Here is a 20,810-nt window from a genome sequence, read left to right as displayed (position 1 = left end):
GAGTAGGTTCCCACAGGACTGGATTCGTTTCCATGAGAATGAGTTGTTATGAAGCAAGGCTGCTGCTTCTGTTTGGTCTGTTTGTGGATGTTTGCTCACTCTTCCACTTTTCTGCGGTGCTATGAAGTAACAGGAGGTCCTCATTAGATGGGTTGCCAAATCTTGGACTTCCCAGCCTGCAGAACCATGAACTAAATAAGCATCTTTTCTTAATAAATTGCCCAGTATCAGGTATTCTGTTACAGCAACACAAAACAGACTAAGACGGTCATGTAGCTTTAAACAGCAATTGCTAATTTAAGGCCAGGGCACTTGGAAAAGCTACAATTTTCTATTCTCATTTGTCTCACCAATATATTTATATGTATTTTAAATATATTCACAACTTTCTTCTACCTGCAGAGGGAGTTCCCAGAACAAGGGCTATTCTGTTCATTAATAGTCTACTGAGAAACAAGAAAGAATGAAAGACAGAGTGGTCTTCTGTTATTAACACACAGAGTCCAATTTTCTTTATTATTCATTTATTTATTAAATGTCGGTAAATTATCACCCACGTACAATGAGATAAGTCACTGCATAAAGGTTTTTGTTTAGAAATACAGTTCTGTATAATAGTGTTTACCTTTGAAGATAAAGGTCTTGCGTGAAGATTATGTCTAGGCTAGTGAGGATTTCTCTTTTTTATCCTGCAGGAAGTAATTTAGACTAATCACTCTGTGAATTTTCATTCATTTAGAAATATGTTGGACTAAAGTATAATGTTATGGCCTGTGATCCAGTGAGCTTATCTATTTTTCTGGGCTCCCTGCTTTCCTTTTTCCCTGGTAGAATCCATACTGAGATGTAGAACTGGTGTGAAGATTTTATCTTTCTTTCATTTCAGTCAAGCCTCTCACCTTTCCAGAGGCAAAATGAAGTTGGTCTATTTAAACAAACTTTCCCTAACGGCAGGGTACCAGCAGTCAGCTAGATAGTCCAGGTGTGCTATAGCTGATCAACATGAGCATCATCAGTTTGTGTAATGCTTTCTTGTCTGCTTGGGACTGTATCTTTCAGTGTGAAGGCATAAACTGTACTGGACAAAGTTAAACAGGCAAGGAAGACTTTATTTTTGTTATTGCAATGGAGGAGAGAGTCAGAACTCAACTGTGCTAAAAAAAAATAATGTGGGAGTGTTTTCAATCACTGGGGTGAGCTTGTGGTAAAGTACTGAATGATGTTAGCAGGAAAGCTGATGAATTGTATGTGTCTAGCACATTGACTTATTCCTGAACTTGCAAATGTTTTTCTTTGTGATTAAGTCATCTGTATTTGCTAATTGGTTCCCATCAAAATGAGATGGAGTCTCCCACTCTCCCACAGAAACTGGAAAGGAGAGATGCTATTTTTCTTGATGATTATATTGTAAGACATGGCTTTCAGGTCTTGGAGAAATACATTCCTGTGTTATGAACCTGGCAAGAAACTTTTTGAAAGATTTACATGTTTAAGGGGCAAAGAAAAATTTAAGAATTAATTATGAGTTTTCTAAAGTAAATGCTCTAAGGAAAGGATGGCCAGTGGCCTAGAATTAGGAAAAAGATTGTTTAAAATTCAGTCAAGCTGAAGGAAATGTTAAGTCTGTTTTGGCTGATAGTAAACATAATTTCTGCTGATACTAAACCAACCATACAGTCTCGTTGATTCTCAAACAATTTGAATATCTACATTATTTTGGATTGCGTTTGAACTGATGTCTATCTCCATGGTCTATTTGTAAAATATTCTAAACAAATAACTATTCAAAGCTAAATATCTGAGAATGATTTTAAATTTTTTGAAAAACTTTTTAAAGGATGCTTGAAACTTCTAAATTACACCAACTTCACATCACCATTGGCTCAGAAATTACAAATCTTTTGTATTCATGAAAACAAATCCCCTAACACCTCTACTGAATTGCCACTTTTACTAACTTTATTCATGATACTTAAAATTGTAATCTTATAATCTCTAATTTTAACTAATCCCAGTTCCTCTAAATTAGAAATGTAATGTTGACTATATCCTTGTTATTTTTGCTCATAACTGCTCATACACCTCAGATATTTTAAACTGGAAATATTAAGAATTTATAATTTGAAGGAAGGAATACGTGAGAACCTTGTCTATTAGAAAGTGTAAGTTTGTGTGTAGAAAAAGGCAAAATGAAGTGTTGTTTTAATTATTCTGCTAATTTTCTATTAGTAAATATGTCACTGGTCATCAATACTTATGATAAACATTACTGGGAAATTGCTCAGTTTGTTTTTTCTTTGGGTGAAACAATTGCTTAGCATATATAACTCTCCCCTCACATTCTCTTTTGTTTGTTAGAAGCAACTAGATATAATACTGCTGGGAAAAAAGTTATCTTTCATTTTCTATCTTAGGTTCATGGCTGAGGCCCCTGTAACAAAAGACAGATCAATAAGAGAAACATACAAATGTATTCAATGTAAGTCCATTGTGACACAGGAGTCTTCATAAAGAAATGAAAACCCCAAAAAACAGGCCAACTTGTGTGTGTTTTTTGCTAGGTTTGATGGAGAGGTGGATTGTCATTGAGAGGTATGGCTGGATAGAAAAGTATAATCAAATGGTAAAAAACTAGGGGAACTTGTCAAGGCTTATTTGTTCAGATTCTTCGTGACCCTGTTTCTTCAGAGATCAGAATGTTTCTTTCCTGTGGGGATAAGAAGGCCACCTCTCAAATGAGTTCTTACAAGAGCTTTAGGGCAGATGGGTAGGAGAAGGGCAGAGAATGACCTGCTTCAGGGGAGATGGGTGGGAGAATTCTGAGAGGGGCCTTCCTTCTTCTGGAGTTTTTCTCAGATTATTTTACCTTAAAATATTTTGGGGAAGCATGAAATCCATCAGTACTCAGTCCAACATTCAGCAGAGTGTCATTTTGAGTATCTTGCAATAAAGAAATGTTATTTTTATGTTTCATTTTATTGCAGTGAAATTCAATGGTCTGTAGTTCTGATAAACTGTCCCCAACTTGATCACATTCTAACTTTGAGTGGTCAGTATGCGCCAAACAATACACTATAAACTAGGGTTTATATTGTAAATATGTAAAGACTGTATTTTATTTTATCTTCACAATGACCCAATGAGGATAGGTATTATTATTTCCATTATATGGAAGAGGAAATGAGATACAGAGAAACTTGCCAAAAATCACTCTGTTTAAGAAGTAGTAGGAGCAGTATTTGAACTGAGAAAATCTTTCTTCACAGCAATAGACTTATTAACCACTATGCCAAATAAGTATGAATACAAATAAATCAATAACTGCAACATCTGATAAATGTTACAAAGGAAACCAGGGTGGTATAAGAGAGAGTAAAAATGTGGTTCTGTTTCAGAATGGGTGGTGAGGGATGAACACTCTGAGTGAGAATACAGCATTTAAGTTGAGGCTGGAAGTTTACAGAAAAGCCTCAGCTAAATAACTGGGGTCCTTGCAGTGCCTTATGGTATTTAATCAGTCCAGCTAAATCCCTCTGGCCACCCTGACTTGCTCTGCTCATTCTTGCTTTCATATCTTTGCCTGTGTTCTCCGGCTCTTCCCTGTGCTGTTATTTTTCCCATGTCAATTTTTTTTCCTGAATGTAACACTTACCTTTGTGTTGCTCTTGCGACATGTATAAATATGTATAAGTTGCCTGATAGTTCCTTGACTTGGTTTATTGGCATATATGTTATATTGAATGAGCTGTGCTGACCGCTGGTCAGTTACTTCCCCCTCCCTTTATTCTGAGGAACTCCTTACATTTATATATAGGTCAAGTCATGAACATTACCATGCTGGGTACAGCTGTTGGCACCAGAGCTGACTCCTGAGCTGACAGGGGACGATTTTGAGACTGGCATATAAAGTGTTAGGAAATCTCCCTCATTAGAGTGTGATATCCCGATTATTAACTGAAACAACCTGATTTTTGGCGGGGGAGTTTAAACAGAAAATATAGAGATAGAAGGAGTTTGTTAATATTTGCCTCAAAATTCTGGGAAAAGGCATGAGAAATCTTCCTGGAAACACACTTCAGTTCATTAGGAGTTAAGTGATACAGACCTGAAGATCAGACCTGAGAAAGATAAACAAAATTTCCATTTGATAGGACTCATCAGTCAGTTAATGCTGTGACTTATCCTATGGAAGAAGGGAGTCATTAAAAGAGTTAAGATTCCTTGTGCTGAGAATAATCACGACATTAATGATAGAATCTTGAGAAAAGAAGAGAACCTGAGGGAAGGCAAATGTGGTCTCTTGCTACAATAGCATTTGAGGAACCAAGAACCAGTGGTTTCAAAATAGAAAATGGAAAGAAAACCATTCAAAACAATTGCAACAAAACCAGATTTGACAAATAGTATCTAATTAAACTAAAGAGCTTCTGCACAACAAAACAAACTATCATCAAGGTGAACAGACAACCTATAGAATGCAAGGAAAATATTGCAGTCTATCCATCTGACAAAGGTCTAATACCCAGAATCTGCAAGGAACTTAAACAAATTTACAAGAATAAAACGAGCACATTAAAAAGTGTGCAAAAAACATGGACACTTCACAAAAGAAGACATTTATACAGCCAACAAACATATTTTAAAAAGCACTGGTTACGATGGCGCACTACGCCTGTAGTCCCAGCAGTTTGGGACGCCAAGGCAGGCAGATCATTAGGTCAGGAGTTCGAAATCAGCCTTACCAACATGATGCAACCCCATCTCTACTAAAAATACAAAAATTAGCTTGGCACAGTAGCATGCACTTGGAATTCCAACTACTCAGGAGTCTGGGGCAGGAGAATCGCTTGAACCCAGGAGGCGGAGGTTGCAGTGAGCCGAGATCATGCCATTGAACTCCAGCTTGGGTGACAGATTGAGTCACTGTCTCAAACAAAACAAAACAAAAAACAACAGAAAAGCTCAGTATCACTGATTGTTAGAGAAATGCAAATCAAACCCACCATGAGATACCATATCATGTCAGTCAGAATGATTATTAAAAAGTCCAAAAACAGCTGATTCTGGTGGGGCTGTGGAGAAATGGGAATGGTTTAACACTGTTGGTGGGAATGTAAATTAGTTCAAACATTGTGCAAGACAGTGTGGTGATTTCTCAAAGCTCTGCAAACAAAAATACCATTTGACCCAGCAATCCCATTGTTGTGTACGTATCTGAAAGAATATAAATACAAATCATGCTGTTATAGATACATGCATACATATGTTCATTGTAGCACTATTCACAATAGCAAAGATTTGGAGACAACCCAAATGCCCATCAATGATAGACTAGAAAAAGAAAATGAAACTCTTTATAGCCATAAAAAGGAACAAGATCATGTTCTTTGCAGGGAAATGGATGGAGCTGGAAGCCATTATCCTCAGCAAAGTAATGCAGGAACAGAAACCAAATACCACATGTTCTCACTTATAAGAGGGAGCTGAATAAGAACACAGGGACTCAGGGAGAGGAGCAGCAACACATGCTAGGCCTGTCAGGGGCTGCAGGGAAAGGGAGAGCATCAGGATAGATAGCTAATGCTGCAGGACTCAATACCTAGGTGATGGGTTGATAGGTGAGGCAAACCACCATGGCACACATTTACCTGTGTGACAAACCAGCACATCCTGCATATGTATCTCAGAACTTAAAAAATAAAAGAAAAAGAAAAATATCTGCCTGCCACACATATTATTGCCTTGAAGGAAATAGAGATTAAATCTTTGAGAAATATAGCAAATTTGTAATCTGGTCTATATGAACTGAAAATGACAGTAAGGCAAATGAAAGATCAAAATACTTTAACACACAAAGTTTAGGTATACATGTCCATGCCCAAGTCAGAGAAAGCTCTCTTGATCAGATCTGGTACCTTTCCAATATAGATGGCTAGAGAGCATTTCTATTCAAGCGTACACTCTGTACGTTAAACATTAAGCATTTTAGTTTTGTACCTCATCTAATGAGATCATAGTTAAGAGAACGAGCTGGGATCTTGGAGTTGAGTCCTCACAGAATTTAAATGCTGTCCTCTAAAGAAAATTCTGCAAAAATTAGCAACCCAAGTGGTTTTTCTTCCACTGGATATGTTTAAGCAGAAGCTGTTGCTTGAGGAATGCTGTGGAGGTCATTCATCAAGGATTAACTAGAAGTTGGAATAATCGACCTCTTAAATTCCTCCTACTCCAAATAAGTAGATAAAAACAGAAAAGGAGGAAACTAACATTCTTTATCATGTATATTTATCTTGCATAGTAAGAATATGGAGATTAAGACCCAGCTTTCTCTGGGTCTTAATTTATTTATTTATAATAATTTTAAAAAATCTAATAAGATATTTTATTCTATTCTTTTCTAAATTAGTAAATTTTACTTTTTCGGGAAAAATTTCCAAGTTGATTTCGTTAAATAAATTTGTACTCAAATTTTTTATAAAGCATTACCAAAAAACTTTGTCTTTTGGAGTTCAATCACAATTTAAGTATTTGCTAGATGAAGTATTCTGTCAAAATTTCAGAAATTAAAATTTATAATTTATAATGCTAGTTTTATATTTAAAATATAAATATAGTTCTCTATTTTTAGTAAGTGAAAAAAATTGGAAAAACAAATTTTTAAAACAGCACAGATTAGAAAAAATTAAAGTTGAAAAGAGTTGTTAATAAAATATAAAAATGCCAAGACTAATACATCTTATAGAACTTCAACTGAATACAAATGAAAATTAATTTCCTGGTAACTTTTAAAGATAACTTTTAAAGTTGATGCAAAGTAACTGTGGTTTTTGCATTGTTGAAATTTGCCGTTTAGTATTGGAATACATTCTTTAATAAATGTTGGTGGGTTATACATCATTTTAATGCACACTTCTTGCTTTGTATTTTGCTAATGACTTATTACTTGCTATTTATTTTATATTTATTTTAGACTATGGCGATGATGTCAGACAAAAAACAAATTCAAGTGATTTTCTTATTTGAGTTCAAAATGGGTTCTATAGCAGCAGAGAAAACTTGTGACAGGAACAATGTATTTGGCCTGGGAACTGCTAATGAACGTACAATGCAGTGGTGGTTCTAGAAGTTTTTCAAATGAGACAAGAACCTTGAAGATGAGGAGCGTAGTGGCTGGCCATTGGACATGGATACAGGAGAAGTTGCCAAAGAACTCAACATAGACCATTCCAGGGTGGTTTGGCATTTGAAACAAATTAAAAAGGTAAAAGTTCTTGGCAAGTGGGTGCCTCTTGAGCTGAATGAAAATTAAAAAAAGAAAAATTAGTGTTTTGAAGTGTCATCTTCTCTTATTCTATGCAACAACAGTGAACCATTTCCCAATCAGATTGTGACATGCATGAAAAACGGGTTTTATACAACACCTAATGATGACCAGCTCAGCAGTTGGACTGAGAAGAAGCTCTGAAGCACCCCCCGAAGCCAAACTGGCATCAACAAATGGTCACTGTTATTCTTTGGTGGTCGGCTACCTGTCTGATCCGTTACAGCTTTCCGAATCTCTGAGAAACCATTGTATCTGAGAAGTATACTCAGCAAATCGATGAGATGCCACTAAAACTGCAACAGCTGCAGCCAGCACTGGTCAACAGAAAGGGCCAGTCTCCATGACAATGACGGACCATACATCGCACAACCAGTGCTTCAAACGTTGAACCAGTCAGGCTACAAAATTTTGCCTCACCCACTTTATTCACCTGACGTCTCGCCAACCATTTCTTTAAGAATTTCAACAACTTTTTGTGGGGAAAATGCTTCCACAACCAGCAGGAAGCAGAAAATGCTTTCTAAGTGTTTGTTGAATCCCAAAGCATGGATTTTTATGCTATAGCAATAAACAAACTTGCTTCTTATTGGCAAAAAGTGTGTTGATTGTAATGGTTTCTATTCTGGTTAATAAAGATGTGTTTGAGCCTAGTTATAATGATTTAAAATTCACGATCTGAGACCACGGTTACTTTTGCATTAACCTAATACTTTCCATTTGATGTGGTAAAGAATGAAATTGGTGGCAAAATCAGAAAGATATTTATCTTGGATAAATTAAGATAAAATCATGTAAAATTACAATGCAAAGCTATAGAACATTATATGGGTAAAAGTTAAATAATGTATTGGTTACAGAACTTAAATTGCATTCCTTTATTCTTGCTTCTTCTTGGGCCCATTCTTGATTCCTCTTGTTCTCATTCATTCTTTCTCTCTCACGTTGTATTATATACATGTATATGATACACACACACACACACACACACACCACAAACCCACATAGACAAAGACACACACACACATAATGAAGAACACAAGTATGTGTGTGTGTATAATAATTAGTTAGCTATGTAATTTTTACACTCCCTCAGTTTTGGCAGAAGAGATGGTAGTAGCGATGTTGGCAATTTAGGTTAAATAGGAAGTGTGTAAGGTGCATTATTAGTCCAGGAAGTAGAAGTGCTAGATTACTGAAGGGCATATATGTGAATTCATAGTCAAGGAAGATAAGCTGTTGTCTGATGTGAAATAGACAAGACATATAGAGAAGCACATGCTGAATTTGGGATTCTAGCAGATATAGGTACATCCTGAATCGTGTCATTTTAGAAGAGCTGACATAAAGTTTATCCATGATTTCAACAGCATAACCAGGTTTACATCCTTGAGGGAAAGCATACTTTTCACCCATAAAGATGCAGAATTATTTTATCAGCAATAAAGTGTTAATCAATTTAGTGTACATCTGTTATAAATTCAAAATTAAGACATATATTTATATTCATTTGTTTTAAAATACCTAAAATGACTAATAAAAGGCCAGAATTTAGACTATCTAAAAGGATTAGAATTTCATGCTGACTGATTATAGTTAGACATGAGGTAAAAAAGTCTCTGACTTGCAGTTCCCTGTATGGCATCTCGCACCCACAGGGGTATTGGGCTGCAGTAGCCTTAATTTGTGAGTTTTAGATCAGAGAATGTATGAGAAGTGTGGTGAATGTCAGACACAGTAAATGCTTAAATAAGTGTTTGGTCTAGATTGGTGATGACAGTGATGATAAAGGTAATAGTGTTGGTGTCACGCAAAAGGGGTGATTCTGACAGCCAAGGAACTATGGGGTGATGAATTTCATCACTATTCTTCTGCCTCACCCAGGGCAGAATTCCCATGAATTCTGCCATTGGTAAAATTTGGGTCTGGCCTAAATGATCATTGCCCACCTTTGTGTGAGTGAATTATTAGCAAATGCTCTGAAAGTGCAAGATAAAATATATGTAGGAAAAATGGGGTAGGGTTTCTTTGTTGGGTGACATATAATCCTTCTTCTGTAAGCCTTCTGACTTTGATCTTTCTTCATTTCAAGCGTTATACTCTATTGCAACATTGAATATCTCTTATTTTAGAATGGCTCTTTAAACACATAATTAGAATACCTTTTCTGAGTTTTAAGTCTTTATCCTCTCTGCAGTTTCTCTGAGAACTGCTGGACAACTTACTTGATTAAATAGCATCTCTAATACTTGCAGTCCCTCATGAGGTGACCCCTTGAAGATCAAGCTCTATTCAGGATAACTTTTTTTAATGAATTTTATTTTATACACACACACACACATAGATAGATATATGGGTTACACACACACACACACACACACACACATATATATATATATATATATAAAACTTTGATCATTTTTTATGACTCTTCTATTGATCTCTAAAGAGTTTTCTTAAAATGTTCTTCCCATTATAAAATGCCTTTTATCTATAGCATCCAGCACAATGCCATGCACATAGTGGATGTTCCGTGAGTAATAGTTGAAGAAAGACAGAAAGAATAAAGGAGGAAAGGAAGAAAAGAGACAACAGGGTGTAAGCGTTTGCTTGTGTTGTGTGGTATGAGGGGTTTTGAGATAGACCTCTGCTAAAACACATCTTATATATAACATCTTAAATTTCATTCCTAAAACCATTTCTAAGTATTATACATTGTTTCAAATATATCTGGAATGAATTCTTAACATTTTAGTGATAATTAGTTCATGGGGATATTTGTTTTTTTCTCTTAAAGGAAAAAAAACTTTGATACTGTCAGAATACCTGTTTTTATAACAGCTATGAACTTGATGTCGTTTATAAACATGGGAATGATGTCAACATATAGGGAGAAGTTATGCTGGTTTATGTGTGTCTAATCTTAGGCAATGAGAGCTAGTGTGGCAAGAGTGTATTAAAAACTTCTGCGGGGCAAGAAAAATCCATTAGTTTGGAGGCTCCATGGATAGGAGTCCTGTAAGCTGTATTATTATACAATGAAAAATGAGCTCTTACACCTGGGGATCCAGCTCCAGAAAGATAAACCCCAGCTTTTTACCTCGGGCAGGTTATTCATCCTCTTCAGTCCATGGGACCACTTCCATTGGCATTGTCTCTGCACCTGTAAGTCAGCACTTCCACTTTTTTTGTGTATCATAAAATTTTAATATCTTTGAAGCACCCTCCAATCATGCTGAGTGTCTGCCTAGGCAAGTTATCTCTGGAGGTACCAATGATGGTCATTGTTAGTGCCTCTAATTACCAAGTAGCCTAGAATTTGAACCATCTTGCCAGTGCTAGTTTTCTTATCCTGTTACTTGAGTATGATTTTGAAAAACATGCAGAGTTTCGGGAATATACATACTGGGTTATAGTAGAAATTATATTAAACATTACCAAGGTATCAGGTGGGATCTGTGAGGTTGTTTAGTGGAGAGTCAATGAAAGGGAAAGGTACAGCAGTGCTTCTCAAACTAAATGCATCAGAATCACCCTAGAATCTTATTCAAATACGTATTCTAATTAAGTAGTTCTGGGTGGGATTCAAGCTTTGTGTAACAAGCTCTCAGGTGCTGCTGGCAGGCTAGTTCTCTTATGGCACTTTGAGTAGCAAGAGCCTGAAGACAGGTCCTGATTGACAGAGGCACACCCAGGATTGGCCTGCATGGAGTACATAGTTTCAGATTGAGATGTGTTTTCTTGACTCAGGGTTATTATTAAAAGCTTCCATATCAAACTAAAGGGAAAAAAGTTTGGCCAGTGTCCATGTTTCTCTTACTTTTCCCACAAATGACTTAGGAAGTGAGGTTTATCAACTGCTTGTTAAAATATAAATACTCAGAAAGAAGTTCTTTTTTTCTTCATCTTTTGTTAGAAACAGCTTAAGTTATAACCTCCAAGTGTCTCTGGGGCTAATGAACGAGATGGGGAAAGATAACCAGGTCCAATCACTTTTATTGACTAAGCAAATGATTTCCCTGCTTTCCTGTTAGTACTTGACATTTCACTTTTACCTGTCTGGCTTCACCATAACTATGAGGTGATTTCAGTGACCTGCCGCCCTGCAAAAGGATGCCAGAATATATTGTAAATTTGGTTTGACATTTTAGAAACAGAGCCCATAGACAAGCTCAAAAACAAGTTCCTTTGTTAGTGGAAAGAGTCAAACTCTGTAAGATATTTAAAGAGATTTATTCTGAGCCAAATATGAGTGACCATGGCCTGTGACACAGCCCTCAGGGGGTTCTGAGAATATGTGCCCAAGGAGGCGGTCGGGGCATAGTTTGATTTTATGCATGAGTCATTAATTGAATACATTTAAGAAATACATTGGTTTGGTCCAGAAAGACAGGGCAACTCAAAGTAGGGTTGGGGGTGTGGGTGGGGGGTGGGGAAGATTCCAAGTTATAGGTGAATTTAAACATTTTCTGGTTGACAAATTGGCTGAGTAAAGACCTGGGACTGAGGCCGGCTGCGGTGGCTCACGCCTGTAATCCCAGCACTTTGGGAGGCCGAGGCGGGTGGACAACAAGGTTAAGAGATCGGGACCATCCTGGTCAACATGGTGAAACCCTGTCTCTACTAAAAATACAAAAAATTAGCTGGGCATGGTGGCGCGTGCCTGTAATCCCAGCTACTCAGGAGGCTGAGGCAGGAGAATTGCTTGAACCCAGGAGGTGGAGGTTGCAGTGAGCTGAGATCATGCCATTGCACTCCAGCCTGGGTAACAAGAGTGAAACTCCATCTCAAAACCAACCAACCAACCAAACAAACAAAAAAAATCCTGGGATCAATAGAAAGGAAGTGTTTAGGTTAAGATAAAAGACTGTGGAGACCAAGGTTCTTTTGTAGTTTTATAGTGGCTGCCCTTAGAGACGAGAATGACAAATGTTTCCTATCCAGATCTTTAAAAGGTGCTAGACTTTTAGTGAATCTCTTTAAGACTGGGAGGGTCTGGAAGAAAAAAATCTAGCTATGCTAATAGACATTCTTTACAGATGCAAATTTTCCTCCTCAGAGGAAATGGCTTTGGAAGGCCATTTCAAGATATGGCAAAGAAACATGTTTTGGGGTAAAATATTTTGATTTTCTTCTTTGTCTCGTAATGATATGCCAGAGTCAGGTTGAAAAGAAAGTCACAATATATAGTATTAAGTAAAACCCATCTGATGAGAATTTATGGTTTATAGGCCATGACTCTCCAGACCCCTTAGAAAGGAATTTGGGCAGTAAGTCAGAGCTTAGTCCTCACTTTTGTAACTGAAAACGATTGAAATATACATTCAAAAGGCATTTCAGGCATGTATCGTGTTTTACTACACCTCACCTTTATTATGCTTCAAAAATATTGTGCTTTTTACACATTGAAGGTTTGTGACAAGCCTGCATTGGGTGTCTATTGGTAGCAATTTTTTCAACAGGGCGGCTCATTTTGCATCTCTGTGTCATATTTTGATAATCTCAATACTTCACAGTTTATTATCATATCTCTTCTAATGATCTGTAATCTTTGATATTACAATTGTAATTTTTTGGGGTGCCAAAAACCACACCTCCATAACATGACAAACTTAATAAATATTGTCTGTTTTTGGATGTCTCCAGAGACCAGCTGTTACCTATCTATCTTCCTGTACTCCAGCCTTCCTATTCACTGAGACACAAAAATATTAAAATTAGGTCAACTAATAACCCTACGATGGCCTCTAAGTGTTCAAGAGAAAGAAAGAATCACAAGACTCATTTTAAATCAAAAGCTAGAAGTGATTAAGCTTAGTGAGAAAAGGCATGTCAAAAGCTAAGTCAAAAGCTAGGCCTTTTGTGCCAAACAGTACAATTGTGAACACAAAGAAAAAATGCTTCGAAAAATAAAAGTACTACTGCCCTAAATGGATGCATGATAAAAAAGCAAAACAGTTCTCTTGTTGACATGAAGAAAGTTTGAATGGTGGGATAGAAGATTAAATCAGCCTCATATCCTTAAGCCAAAGCCTAATCCAGAGCAAGGACCTAACTGTCTTCAATTCTGTGAATGCTCTGAGGTGATGAAGCTGCAGAAGAAAAGCTTGAGATTAGCAGAGGTCAGCTTATAAGGCTTAAGGAAAGACGCTATTTCTATACCATAAAAGTGCAAGGTGAAGCAGCAGGTGCTAATGTAGAAGCTGCAACAGGTTATCCAGAAGATCTAGCAGAAATCATTGATGAAGCTGGCTACACTAAACAATGTATTTTCAATATAGATTAAACACCCTTCTAATAGAAGAGGATGTCATCTAGGACTTTTTTTGCTAGAAAGGAGAAGTCAGTGCTTGGCTTACAGCTGCAAAGGATAGGCTCACTCTCTTCCTAAGGGATCATTCAATTGGTGATTTTAAGTTGAAGCCAATGCTCATTTACCATTCTGAAAATCATAGGGCCCTTACAAATTATACTACATCTACTCTGCCTGTGTTCTGTAAATGGAAAAACAAAGTCTGGATGACAGCATATCTATTTACAGCATGGCTTACTAAATATTTGAAGCCCACTGTTGAGACCTACTTACTGCTCAGAAAAAAAATTCCTTTTAACATATTACTGCTCATTGACAATGCACCTGGTTACCTATGTACTCTGATGGAGATGTACAAGAAGATCAATGTTGCTTCATGCCTGATAACAAAATATCTCTTCTGCAGCCCTTGGATCAAGCAGCAATTTTGAATTTCAAGTCTTATTAAGAAATAGGTTTATAAAGTTATAACTACCATACATTGTGATTTCTTGGATAAATCTTGACAAAGTAAACTAAAAACCTTCTGGAAAGAATTCATTCTAGATACAGTTAAGAACTTTCATGATTCATGAGAGGAGATTAAAATAGCAACATGAAAAGAAGTTTAAAAGAAGTTGATTCCAATGCTCATGAATGACTTTGACGGTTCAAGACTTCAGTGGAGAAAGTGACTACAGATGTGGTATAAAGAGCAAGAGAACTAGAATTAGAAGTGGAGCCTGAAAATGTGACTGAATTGCTTCCATTTCATGATAAAGCTTGAATGGATGAGAAGTTGCTTCCTATGAATCTACTCCAGGAAGATGTTGTGAACATTGCTGAAATTAAGACAAAGGATTTAAAATATTATGTAAACTTAGTGGATAAAGCAACAGCAGGGCATGAGAAGATTGATTCTAATTTTCAGAGATGTTCTGTGGGTGAAATGTTATCAAACAGTGTCACATACTACAGAGAAACCTTCTGTGAAATAAGAGTCAATTGATATGGCAGAGTTTATGTTTTATTTTAAGAAATTGCGACAGCCACCCCAACCTTCAGCAAACACTACCCTGTTAAGTCATCAGCCATCAACAGCAAGGCAAGATGCTCAACTAGCAAAAAAATTATGACTATCTGATGGCTCAGGTGATTGTTGCTATTTTTAGCAAGAGCATTTTTAAATTAAAATATGTACTTTTAAAAGACATGTATTGGACTCTTAATGGACTCTAATATAGCATAAACATAACTTTTATATGCACTGGGAATTCAACAAATTTCTGTGACTTGCTTTATTATGGTGGACTGGAACTGAACATGCAATCTCTCTGAGGTATACCTGTAGACAGATGATGCAAACACATGTGATTGTACTGAATGAGATCCACGCTTGATAAAAAGGAAAATAATAAGGAAAATAAATGAGTAATAATGCTTCATAGCTACAACTTGTTGTGTTGTTTTACATATGTTATCTTATCCACGAAAATATTGTGAGGGAGGTAATAACTAGCCTAATTTCACAGAGGAAGAACAAAGGCTTGGAGAAGGCAATGAATTCAATGTCACACAGCTAATAAGTGACAAGCCAAGATTCAAATCTGGATTCGTTTGAGTCTCAAATTTATGTTCTCAATCACTAAGCTCTCTATCCATTTGGAGCCGCTAAAATTTAGGTAGAAATTATGTCTGATTTATATGTTATGACAAACAAAAAGAGCATGAAATTCTCTTTGGCATACAGCCTTTCCTCTCTGGCAGTTACCTAATGTCGTTTTTGGAAGTAAGTGCTGTGTAAATTTTAAAATGCCCTCTGCTTATCTCAAAGACTTCTTAAATACATTCTGTTTTTTGGAATGAGTGAGTGGCATTTGTTCATGATTCTCAGTCTCAAGGTCTAATATACTCTATAGGCTTGGGGGGGCTCTCTGTGCTGTGACTACTGGAAAGCACCTGAAGAAATCAGATCCCAGGGTTTGAAGTAAATGGTTATTGTAGTCTGGTCTTCTATAATACATTTCTTGTTTTGAACCACCCCATGCATTATTGATAAATTAGGTGATTGCATAAGTGTAATGTCGTGGTTATGTTAGCACATGCTCAATTACTCCCAGTCAATTAATAATTTGGGCACTTGGGGCAAACTTCTCAAAGTTAAAAAGGCTACCTTTACAATAAATTAAAAGCTATTAGAAAAGGTGGAAAACCTTAGAAATGTCTTCCTTTAGAGCAAGAACTAGCTGTTTCCTTGGTTCAAGAACTGTTAGGCTTTTGACTATGCTCAGCTATTTGGGGAAATGTGGATGAGGCAGATGTAGAGACACTTCACAATACTGCAAAGGGTTTTCTGACAGTGATACTAGTAGACATTTAACGTTACTAGGATCCTTTATTAGGGCCATTATTGTTTTTGTTAGTGTTCTGGTCACAAAGTTCCCATGTAGCCCCAATTCTATTTTTCTATGAGTCCTGGTACTTTTAGTGCTCAATTTTCAAAATCTGAGATTGTTTAAGACAAGTTTGTATTACATAAAGCTAGATTGAAGCAACAAATGAACAGTTCTCAGAAAAGCATCATTTTTCTTTTTGTAGTAGGTTCTTGAAATTAGTTGTGTATATTACCTGCAGCTGCTTCTTTATGCTGCAATCAGTGCTTTAAGCACTTACTTGAGCATCTTGTAGACTAAGCCTCGGCAAAATACATTAAAGGAGGACTTTGTAATGTGGGCATATGGAAGTAATGAAGCTATAACCTTTCACAAAGAACATTTTTAAAGCCATTTCTTTTGATATCAAATTAAAATGTGTACTCCATTTTGATTTGATTATACCCCAGAAGGCTTTAGCGGGACCAATTATATAAGTAATAAAAATTAGGTCCACATAAGATGGGATCAACATAAGAAAAAATATTTTAAAAATTAGAATAGTTGATCAATGTATTGGCCAACTTGTAAGGTAGTAAGCTCTCTGTCCATGGAAATGTTCTAATGGAGATTGGATACATCTCATTCAAAATATCACAACAAAGGCACCTGCACTCTTTAAGATATGGAATGTGACAAAAACCACAAGTTATTTCCAAATTATTAATAACTACCATGTCATAAATCTTGAACAGGTGTTGGATTCAAGACTGATTCTTTTATACCCATTTTCTACATGAAGAATTGATATTTTTATTCTCAGTATATAGTTGAGGAAAATGAGACTTATAGAAGTTAAGTTAGTTTTTCAGTATAAGTGTGGTATAGCCCGGCAGGACTTTAACTGTGCTATGGAGTCCTCAATTTAAAGGATATATCACTCTATGTGCCCTATGTAATTAAGCTGGTTTTTGAAATGCTGTGTCTCATGATAAACTATTCCTGACTCTGAGTTCAGGTTCTATATTGATTCATCTATTACAAGAAATTCCAATATCTGACACACTTATTATAGTTTATATTAATTTGCCTTATTTCAAAAGATGTAAAGGATACAAAAATTAATAAGTAAGGATAATGATTTGAGAGAAACTAGGCAGTGGATTTACAATTCCTCATAGCAAAGGAGATTAAATATTGTTGATTGAGTGAACTTGATATTTTGTGACAGCTCTTTACAAATATCCTCAAACTCTTCTTAAGACTTCATATTCCAAATAAAGTTGTATTGACATAAATTTTGCTTACAACTCTATTTCTTATTATGTCATTAGCTTGTCCTTCACTTTGGTTTCTGACCATGACACTGCTTACGAAGGTTGTTAAAATTATGTTGTCTCATAAGGAGTAATTGACCTTTATTCATTCTTATAGTCTTCATTTCTCCCTGTATATTATTTAAAGTTTACCTGCTCATTTCTGGTACACATTGCAATCAATATGTGATACATAAGGACTCTTAACCTCAGGAAAAAAATATTGAGCTATAATATTAGCTTTGAATAAAAATGATCATCGATGCCAAATTTATTTCCTGGGGATTGTAATTGATTTTACTACTGTTTGTTCAAAGACATTGAAGTATATAAATCATTAACACTTCTTGGGATAAATATTGTGTCAGATACACATCAATTTTGATCCTGAACATTAATGTTTATGATGAAAAAGGAGTTAAGTGGAATTGGAATTTTTCCTAGAACATCTGAATCAAATACACTGATTAATCAAATTTACTGCACCATTTGGTATGAAGCGGTTACATTACTTGTTCATAGTAACAAAAATGCAAAAGATTAATTTGTAATTGTTATGTAAAATTGAATAGCCTTCACCATAATTCAAAAAGTTTATTGTCAATCTAGGAGGGTAAATCTGTGTGGAGGTAGTGATGCTCATCACATATCCCACATGTTCACATTTATTTCCCAGCCTCCTTGTGATCAGATGAGGTTAAATCTGGTTCTGGTCAATGGTCTTGAAAGAAAAGTGATTTTTATCACTTCTAGGAGGAGGCAATAAAGTGCCTATGTTAGGTTTTCTGTGTTGTCTCTCCTGGTATTGGGATCCAAAAGACTGCCTTCCAGCCCAGTACTTTTCAAATTTTAATGTATATACAAATCACCTTGGGATCTTGTTAAAATTCAGATTATAAGTTGGGTCTGAGCTGGGGTCTGAGACTATGCATTCTAACAAAGTTCTTATGATGCCAGTAATGCAGATTTTGAAGCCAACATTTTGAACAGAAAGATTAAATGGAAAGACATTCAAGATAATGAAATCTTTCTCAGGCAAGGTCCCTGAATGACTGTGTGGAGTAGAGCTCCAAAATGAACATGGAGGGTCAGTGTGAAATACATTTTGAACTGAGCCAATCATATATCAGGAGATTTCATTTCTTCAGCATAATATAAACTTCTAAGAGTAATATGGTAGCCATTATCATATATGAACATAAATATGAATGATTCTAGTTCATGGATTAATAAAAGAAACTCTAAAAAATAATTAAATAAAACACTTTGAATAAAAAGGCTTTTCTAGGAAGAAGCAATGAGGGCCAAATAATCATAGAAATATTTTTTTTCACAGAAACATTAGTTTCTAATTATTAGTCTGTAAGACTAATCATTGTGGCTTATTGATTTTTTATCCTGATTATTCTTGCTTCTCATTTTTATTTTATTTGCACATAAATTGCTCCAAGTCTCCAATAACATTGTATTTATTTTATGTAAACAAGAAAAAAGCCACATATTAAAAAGTAAACTCTATAGCAATTGGAGCAAAAGTGCAATACCATACTTTTTATTTATTTTTGAGACAAGGTCTGGCTCTATTGCCTAGGTGAGAGTGTAGTGGCACAATCTCAGCTCATTGCAACCTCCACCTCCCAGGCTAAAGCCATTCTCCGACCTCAGCACCCTGAGTAGTTGGGACTACAAGTGCCCACCACTATGCCTGGCTAATTTTTGTATTTTTCATAGAGACAGGTTTTCACCATGTTGTCCAGGCCAGTCTCAAACTCTCAAGCTATCCACCTGCCTCTGCCTCCCAAAGTACTGGTATTATAAGTGTGAGTCCCTGTGCCCATCCTATGTATTTTGATTAAATAGTATAATAGTGCAATGTATTCAATTATACCAGTCATAAAGATATATCAAATTATAAGAAATAGTGAAATCCCAATGAACCAATGAACAGCAGAAATAATACCATGGACTTAATGATATACATGCTAAAGTCACATCTTACAATGTTTAATCTTGAAAAAATGACAGATAGGCACAGATTATTTTACATAACTCAAAGATTAACTTAAATAAAGTATTTTAGAGAATTAGATATTTTGAAATCAACCACCTAGGGACAAATATGATATTTTAGCTTTAAACACTACAAGATTTATATGTAAAGTATATGAGGAGACACTAGCACTTAGATATATCAGAATGTTAACTTGAGAGACTTAACATTTGATGATTCAACTATTCTTCATTGGTTTTGAAGGCTTATATATAAAGTAATTTGTAACTTTGATGAAGAACGAATTTAAATACATAGACTGTTGTTCACTATAAATACAAACCAGTGACTTAGCCTGTTTGACCACAGAGAACCAATATTACAGAGGTTTTATTGTTTTGTTCTCAACATCATCTGCACTTAAGTAATTGTATTTAAGTAGGGTTTTGTGAAAAAATATTCTCTTCAAATGAGTTGAAAAGTTACATCTATGCAAAATTCTACAAACAAATGTTTATAAAAGTTTTATTCATAATTGCCCAAAGTTGGAAGCAATAAAACCTTCCTTCTGTGTGTGAATGAACAAACAAACTGTGGCACATCAGATGACAGAGTATGATTTAGGAATAAAAATAAATCAGCTGCCAATCCACAAAATAACATAGACTTAAGTATATTGTTAACTGAAAGAAGCCCATCTGAAAAAGCTGCATATTGTATGAGTTCCGTTATAGGAAAATGTGGAAAAGGCAAAACTATGGAGGCAGTAAAAGGATCAGTGGATTAAGGGGAAAAGAGGGAGATATAAGTAGGTGAAGCACAGGAGAGGAGATTATCTAGGAGAATGAAACTATTCTGTATAATATTGTAATGAATAAATGTCATTATACATTTGTTAAAGCCCATAGACTATATAACACAAAGAATGAACCTTAATATAAATTATGAACTTCAATAATAACAGTGTATCACTAATGCTCCATCAATTATGACAAATGTACCACTACAGCAAGAGGTTCCTAATGGAGTAAACTGTATGTATGTGTCTGTGAATCTGTGTATGTGTGGCTGGGTGAGAAGGTATAAGGAAACTTCCTGAACTTTCCACTTTAATTTTATATAAACCTAAAATTATCTAAAAATCAAGTTTATTTAATTTTTTTTAAATAGCAAAAGCCTTTATTGATCTTTACCAGTCTCCAAAGAATAAATAAGAAAGATCATTGAGGAAATAATCTAACAAAGAAATTCTGGAATTAAGTTAGACCCTTGACCATCTAGACCTAATAGACATCTACAGAACACTCCACCCATCAACCGCACAGTATACATTCTTCTCATCTGCACATGGAACATAATCAAAGGTCGACCACATACTAGATCATAAGGCAATTCTAAAAGAAAGATTAGAAATTATACCAAAGATACTCTTGGACCAGAAAGGAATAAAAATGGAAATCAATACCAAGAAGATCTCTCAAAACCACAGAGTTACACTAATTCAACAACTTGCTTTACC

Source organism: Callithrix jacchus, chromosome 11 (genome assembly GCF_049354715.1).
Source record: "Callithrix jacchus isolate 240 chromosome 11, calJac240_pri, whole genome shotgun sequence".
Lineage (NCBI taxonomy): Eukaryota > Metazoa > Chordata > Mammalia > Primates > Cebidae > Callithrix > Callithrix jacchus.
This window is presented reverse-complemented; position numbering follows the sequence as displayed.